Source organism: Salvelinus alpinus, chromosome 4, assembly GCF_045679555.1.
Source record: "Salvelinus alpinus chromosome 4, SLU_Salpinus.1, whole genome shotgun sequence".
Classification (NCBI taxonomy): Eukaryota; Metazoa; Chordata; class Actinopteri; order Salmoniformes; family Salmonidae; genus Salvelinus; species Salvelinus alpinus.
In genome coordinates, this window is record NC_092089.1 from 97194811 (window position 1) to 97202873 (window position 8063).

The 8063-nt window shown below is 44.6% G+C and overlaps 1 protein-coding gene across 4 annotated transcripts in view; it reads right to left on the reverse strand.

The window, feature by feature from the left end:
- Positions 1 to 3622, reverse strand: part of LOC139574753 (neuroligin-3-like) — a 451466-nt gene extending 447844 nt beyond the window's left edge. For 3 of the 4 annotated variants that reach the window (XM_071399620.1, XM_071399618.1, XM_071399617.1), the window contains exon 1: positions 3151 to 3622. The gene's annotated coding sequence lies outside the window, so the exon portion shown is untranslated. The remainder of the gene's footprint in view (positions 1 to 3150) is intronic. The other variant, XM_071399621.1, reaches the window with a different exon arrangement.
- Between the last annotated feature and the right edge of the window lie 4441 nt (positions 3623 to 8063).

An 8063-nucleotide genomic window follows, 5' to 3' on the forward strand; every position in this document is an offset into this window, starting at 1 on the left:
TCTGAACAGGAACCTGGCAGCAGCTCCACCAGGAGGCCTAAACAGGAACCTGGCAGCAGCTCCACCAGGAGGCCTAAACATGAACCTGGCAGCAGCTTCACCAGGAGGCCTAAACAGGAACCTGGCAGCAGCTTCACCAGGAGGCCTAAACAGGAACCTGGCAGCAGCTCCACCAGGAGGCCTAAACAGGAACCTGGCAGCAGCTCCACCAGGAGGCTACTGAGACAACCCAGAATCCATCATGTTAGGTTGGGCTGAGCCCTACTCAGGTGGACCTGTGGTAGGGCAGACCAAAGCCTGAATGACCTTTTCTGCCTGACAGCTAGCTCTATAATGCTGTGAGACACACTATAAACATCAGGTTCTCTGCCCTGCTTTGGGCAATTACTACAACTGTCTAACATACCTGGGTCGCTTCGGAGTCTCTCTCTCTCTCTCTCGTGTGTGTGTGTGTGACATAATACAATACTTAAAATAATATATTTGACTATTATTTGATTACCCCATGTATTTGATTACCCCAAAACTCTTTAACTACAAGCCCTTATATTGCTGTGTCTAACATGTTAGTTCCTGCTTAACTGTATGAATGATGTCATCAAAACTGTATGACTTAATAACTTGGGCCCTTTCTCATGCAATGAATGATGTTGTCATCATGACTGGTGCATGGGAGAAAAGCAAAAACAACCCATAATCTATTAGTAGGAGAATAGAATTTGAAAGAGCGGGGAACTGGGAAAAGACTGGTTTAGGCTACGGGACAGGAATACGAATGGAGAAGGGGACAGAGGTGAAATTAACATCAGTAGCATGCATAATCTGTCCACTATACTAGATGCACACATCATCAAATCTAAATAGACACAGTACAGTACATTCTCACGTCAAAGATACATGCAAAGCATCATAGGCCAAGGAAATTATATTGGGAGAAACAACGGCAATTCAAACATGCAACAGACGTCCAACATCAAAAGCTTCTGTGCTTCTGTGCTTCTGTGCTTCTATGCTTCTGTGCTTCTATGCTTCTGTGCTTCTGTACTTCTGTGCTTCTATGCTTCTGTGCTTCTATGCTTCTGTGCTTCTATGCTTCTGTGCTTCTGTGCTTCTATGCTTCTGTGCTTCTATGCTTCTGTGCTTCTATGCTTCTGTGCTTCTATGCTTCTGTGCTTCTGTACTTCTGTGCTTCTATGCTTCTGTGCTTCTATGCTTCTGTGCTTCTATGCTTCTGTGCTTCTGTGCTTCTATGCTTCTGTGCTTCTATGCTTCTGTGCTTCTATGCTTCTGTGCTTCTATGCTTCTGTGCTTCTGTGCTTCTGTGCTTCTATGCTTCTGTGCTTCTGTGCTTCTGTGCTTCTATGCTTCTGTGCTTCTGTGCCTCTATGCTTCTATGCTTCTGTGCTTCTGTGCATCTGTGCTTCTATGCTTCTATGCTTCTATGCTTCTGTGCTTCTGTGCCTCTGTGGCTAATTGCTCCTTTGAGCTATAGGCTTATTAAAACAGTCAGAAATAGAGGTAATAGGAAGGGGAAATTCGTATAAATTCTTTGGTTTTAGGGGGAAACAATTGCTTATTCACTGAATCACCATGACAACTCCTTGTCTGACATTGTCTCTCCCCCTCCTTCTCTCTCCCCCTCCCCTTTCTTCCTCTCTAACCCATTGCAATTCAGCTCTCTAAGTTCATTCTTCCTTCACCCCCTGCAAGACTACAACGAGACCATTTTACTCAGCGTGCTAAACGACGGGACATTTGGGAGAAAAGCAAAGAGAATACATTCAGGGAAACCAGATGGTTTATATGCTAAAATAAGCCAATTTACTTCTATTATGAGATTGTAATTATAGCCCTACAACTCCATGATAAAATAGCTTTCTCACAGTGCAAGAAGTCGTTCTGGTTTTCGATATTTCATAAAGTCACAAAAAATAAACCATGAATATGCATTATTTGAGTAGCCTATAACAAACACAGAGGGTTAATTCATGGATGTGAGATGAGCAGAGCTCTGCTCTCCTCTAGGCAAAGCCGCATCGTTTTAGCGGGCATATAGAGACGCAGACAGGTGGACTCACATAATAATTTACTGACACTTGAAGGTAGCAGAACTGCAGCGGCTCAGAGCATACTGTAATAACGATGTACTAACTGTGTAATAACAATAAATAAGTCAATAAAACACTAGTAATTAACAGTAGCTTCGGCTAGTAACAAACGTCATAATAACGTTAATGATTATTATCGTAAATATAGCATGACTAATACATGCCTACCTGTGATTATAATACATACACGTCCTCAAAACAAACAGGGTCATATTTTACGCATAACTTGAACTTGATCGAACCAAGAGTCCAAAAACACCCCAAAATCTATAAATCTGGTTCAAACTTGTGGACCATCATATTGGGCACCTGAAAGCGGCTACAGCAGGGCTGTACACCCACCCATTTCACCAGAGAGATGTACTTGCAGTAGGCCTACACCAAAATAAAGATTCCTCTCTCCGCTGGCACCCACATTTATGGGATTATATTCGGGAAATGTTCTGTTATGTGAACATTCAGTAGCCACAGAAGCTTCAGTAGACCTAGCGCATAGAATACTCAATCACAGCGGATGGTCAACCTCCGCAGTAACGCACGGCACAGACAGTAACGCACGGCACAGACAGGTCAGCGACAGGCAGAGCATAGTTTAAGTAACAAGTGCTCAATTTCACCATCACTAAACGGGGACGGACACCATCGGTATTCAACCATCTGATTTCGTTCCCTGCACTAGAATACATTCTCACAAGGCATGAGACCAGACTGTCCTTTAACTTTGAGCTCAAATTTCACGTAGCTCTCTCTCTCTCTCTCTCTCTCTCTCTGTCTCTCTCTCTCTCTCTCTCTCTCTCTCTCTCTCTCTCTCTCTCTCTCTCTCTCTCTCTCTCTCTCTCTGTCCGCGACACTCAAATTCAAAGGCACTCGTATCACAGGACACCATGTCCAGGTTCAGCACAGGCTGAACACATCCGTGTCTCACTGCAAAGTACAATACGGCAGGCACATAATCAATTAGGCTACTGAGACGCATTTTATAGTTACATTACATACACAAAAAATATTCTAAGCTCTTAATGAAGTGTTGCCCTTGACTCACCTGCCTTGGCGAGATGCAAATTTCCCCAACCAATCCCGGTATTTTCTTTAGGAAAAATCTGGATACAATATTTCTGTGCACTTTACTTGCAGTTGTAAATAGTCCTTGCAGATATCCTTATAGTGTAATACTTTGATTCGTTTCAGAATTACATTTCCCAACATAAAGATCCTTCAGCATTTTCAGTCCGTTCACATGTTCATATTTTTTCTTCAGTTTCCTCCTCCGCTAGGCTGCTCGGTCAGCGCTGCACGTTTGACGTTCTTTACTTGCCTTTTCGTGAGGTCTTTCCACCACACACACGAGCTCTATCAGAGCGCGCTGCGCGGTCCCAGCTCGATATTCGGGAACGCCAAATAGATGTGAGAGTTACTAGGTAACCAAGGGCACCCGCATCCTACATGAAAAGGAGAGGAGGACGCGGCTTTTAGCTAAATGTCTTCCAAAAAGAAGAAATTATCTCACTACTGTACAGTGAGCTTCTGACTCCTTGTTTATCGCTCAGGGTGAAAATGCTGAGCCAAGTCACGTGGGGTTGGCAGTGGCACAGGGCTCGTGTGGCATCACGTGTCACACATTCTCAATGGATTCATATTCTAAAAGGTTGCATTCTTAAAATAATATTAATCTGCCTTTTGAGCCTAATTGCTTGCCCAGATGCCCATGTACTGTCTTATCAGAAAAATGCTTTGAGCTCAGATCAGTCTGTTATAGTAAATGCCACTGCCTCTTGAAATAGCTCATATCTGACTGTCTCTGTGCTCAGATCAGTCTATTTATGCAGAAGTGATACTTGACTAAACTGCAATAGTCACAAGGCAGCAAGACAAAAGCTTCAGCTATCATGTTTGGATTTCCATATTTATTGTTTGTAATCCTGCAGGGCTTCATTTGGAATGGCAGGCAGAGAGTTAGTTGACTCACACAGGCAAGGCAGGAATTCATCACTATGGCCAATGCCACTCGCTATATGGAATTTGATTGGTTGGGATGTGTCTTTCAATGCCACTTGTGTGCAAGGATAGCAGCTTTGAATAGCTGTATACCCACCAGTCCCAAGAGGATAAATACTCCACCAAGCAGTGGACAAGGTGCAGGTGGCTATTACCATATTTATTTCACCTTTATTTAACTAGGCAAGTCACTTAAGAAAATTCTTATCTACAATGACCCCCCCCCCAGCCAAACCCTAAGCCGGATGACGCTGGGCCAATTGTGCGCCACCCTATGGGACTCCCAATCACGGCCTGTTGTGATACAGTCTGGAATCGAACCAGGGTCTGTAGTGACGCCACTAGCACTGAGATGCAGTGCCTTAGACCGCTGAACCAGGGTCTGTAGTGACGCCTCTAGTACTGAGATGCAGTGCCTTAGACCGCTGAACCAGGGTCTGTAGTGACACCTCTAGTACTGAGATGCAGAGCCTTAGACTGCTGATCCAGGGTCTGTAGTGACACCTCTAGCACTGAGATGCAGAGCCTTAGACCGCTGAACCAGGGTCTGTAGTGACACCTCTAGCACTGAGATGCAGAGCCTTAGACCGCTGAACCACGTGGGAGCCCACCCTCAGAACCTTTAGGATTGACATGAAGTCCCTTGGGGTGAGTAGAGGCTATGTCTTTTGTGGGGGGATAAATTCCACCCAGCCTATCAGTGGGCAGGGCAGGGTAAAGGTGATGACAGTAACCAGTAGGATAATAAACAGGCAGTAAAGAAGTCCTCTCTCTCTCTCTCTCTCAGATCCTGAAGGCGTTTGGTTCCAGAGGCATGTAGGGTGAAATTGCCCTTCCAACTCCCTGCTAGCATACTAATGGCCTGGGGTGAGGTGTCTTTACCTTGAACTGAAGTTGGTTCACAATCACCAACCTGGAAATAATTGACTCACGGTTCACTGTGGCAATGCATACATTTACATGGGATATAATTAGACTTAGCTGAAGCTTACAGCTGGGTCGAGCAGAGAAACATGCATGCACACGCACACACACGCACACACACACACACACACACACACACACACACACACACACACACACACACACACACACACACACACACACGCACACGCACACGCACACACACACACACACACACACACACACACACACACACACACACACACACACACACACACACACACACACACACACACGCGCACACACACACACACACACACACACACACACACACACACACACACACACACACACACACACACACACACACACACACACACACACACACACAGACACACAGACACACACACAGAGCTGTAATGAGTGGATGAAAGCCCCAGCAGAGAGCAGTGTCAGTCATGGCCCTCCCTCAGGACAGAGCTGTTTATACACAGCAAACTCAGCAGCAGTCATTAGACCACATTCCCACTCAAAGATCAAATGACTGAGTTCCCCAAATGACTGGGTGGTGAGGTGTAGGCTACCATCCCCTCTCCAAATCCCAAGCCAGCCACTTCACCCCAAGGCATGTACAGTAGGTGGGATAGGTTCAGTACAAGAAGATGGTGATAGTACTGTGTACATGGCTGTAACAACAATGGCTGGCGCAACTCTACATGGGCTCTGATGCTGGGCTCCTTTACTCATTTCAGCATCGCTACACAGTTGTGTTTTTTTTTTTACATATGACTAGCTGGCTAAAGCATTCTGTTATGCAGATTAACAATTACATTACACCTACTGTTATGGTACACAGTGGTGGTTGAGAAGCAGTGGTGGCTGGTGGGAGGAGCTATAGGAGGACTGGCTCATTGGAATGGCTGGAATGGAATAAGTGTAACGGTATCCAACACGGTTCCATGTACTCCATTCCAGCCATTACAATCAGCCCGTCCTCCTATAGCTCCTCCCACCAGCTTCCTCTGTTGAGAAGGTATTTACATGAGTCTGTAGTGTGGAATTTCACAACACATCCCAGATATCCATCATTAAACAGCAAGGGCATGGAAACAGTAGACACTATTCACAGCCCCTCTGACATCCATGTAAGCCTACTATTTAACCAGGAAATTGTCATAAAGCTATATTGTAACATTCCATACAGGTATTCCACAGTTCTAATTGAACATTTCATATATTCTCCAATTCTCTCTTCATAAAGGGACGAATTAGAGCATCATATCCCCTTGTGAGTCCATCTATCTATTCCCCCTACCCACCTCCCTTCCTACCCAACCTCTTTCATTATACCCCTGTGAGTCCATCTATCTATTCCCCCTACCCACCCACCTCCCTTCCTACCCAACCTCTTTCATTATACCCCTGTGCTTCCCTTTATCTCTTCCCCCTCCTACTTCCTCCGCAACCTGTTCATTAGGCCTATAAACCCAGTGCATCACTCTATCCCTCCCTCCCTCATTCCCACTCCTCCTCCCTCCCTCCATCTCCTCCTCCCTCCCTCCATCTCTTCCTCCCTCCCTGATGGGGAATGCTGGTGAGCCCGCCCCTCTACAGAAGGATCTAATTAGCAGGTTCTCTCCTGTCATGTCTGCCACCAGATGGGTTCCCACAATGCACCCTGCCAATGTCAGCCCAGCGCCACACTCCGAGCAGGGCTTCACAGGTGGAGGAGGAGAGATGGAGATGAAAAGATACAAAACAACCCATCCGTTCTCTTCGTTCTTTCTTTCTCTCTCCCTCTCCCTCAATCTCTCTCTCCCTCAATCTTTCTCTCCCTCAATCTCACTCTCTCCGTCAATCTCTCTCTCTCCCTCAATCTCTCCCTCCCTCAATCTCTCTCTCCCTCAATCTCGCTCTCTCCCTCAATCTCGCTCTCTCCCTCAATCTTTCTCTCCCTCAATCTCACTCTCTCCCTCAATCTCTCACTCTCCCTCAATCTCTCTCTCTGCCTCAATCTCTCTCTCTCCCTCAATCTCTCTCTCTCCCTCAATCTCTCACTCTCCCTCAATCTCACTCTCCCTCAATCTCTCTATCCCTCAATCTCCCTCTCCCTCAATCTCTCTCTCCCTCAATCTCTCTTTCTTCCCTCTCAGTATTGTACAAAATGTAAATATTTCCCTATACAACAGCATGTTGCGTAATTTCACTGTAACAGACATTAATTAGCCAGATGTATGCATAATCCATTGAAACACAGTCCCTGACTTTGTATATACTGTATAGTAACACTTTGATTATATACAAAGCCAGACTTGTATATAAACAAACTTAACATGTGTGTAATGGTCAAATACAATGAATAGAATGAAACTTACACCTTTCACATTTTAGTCATTTAGCAGACTCTCTTATCCAGAGTGATATACAGTTAGTGCAGATAGCTAGGTGGAACAACCACATATCACGTCAAATTTCAAGGTGTTTAAGGTCAAATTAGGCATTAACTCCTCATTTATAAGGTTCAAGTTAAGGTTAGGCATTATCTCTGAAATTGTAAATGTAAGGCTTAAGGTTTGAGATAGGCTTAAAACAAAAATATAAAGATTACGTTTTTATCACTGAATTTGAACATGCAGCCTTTGGAATCAGAGGAAGATGTTTACACCCATCCACCATCCATATCCACGATGCAAAACTAAAAGCTACTTGAAGGTAACAGTGCTCACTGTTGCCCCTAGTGGCCAGTTTCCATGTCATCTCCCGATGTCCTCAGACACGGATGGACATTGAATACTGACTACATATACAGTATCACAGGTGACCTGCATGGTCATTCTAGTTGTTTCTAGCCCTAAGTATATCATATATTCAGTTATTTCCTTTCCGATCAAATCCCATCAAATCATTGTTGGAGAAAAACATATATTTTGAATTTGAAAGTGTTTTGGTGTACCCTGAGTCAAATATAACCATTAACAATACAATACTGGAACAAACCATTAACAATACAACACTTACTGGAACAAACCATTAACAAAACAACACTGGAACAAACCA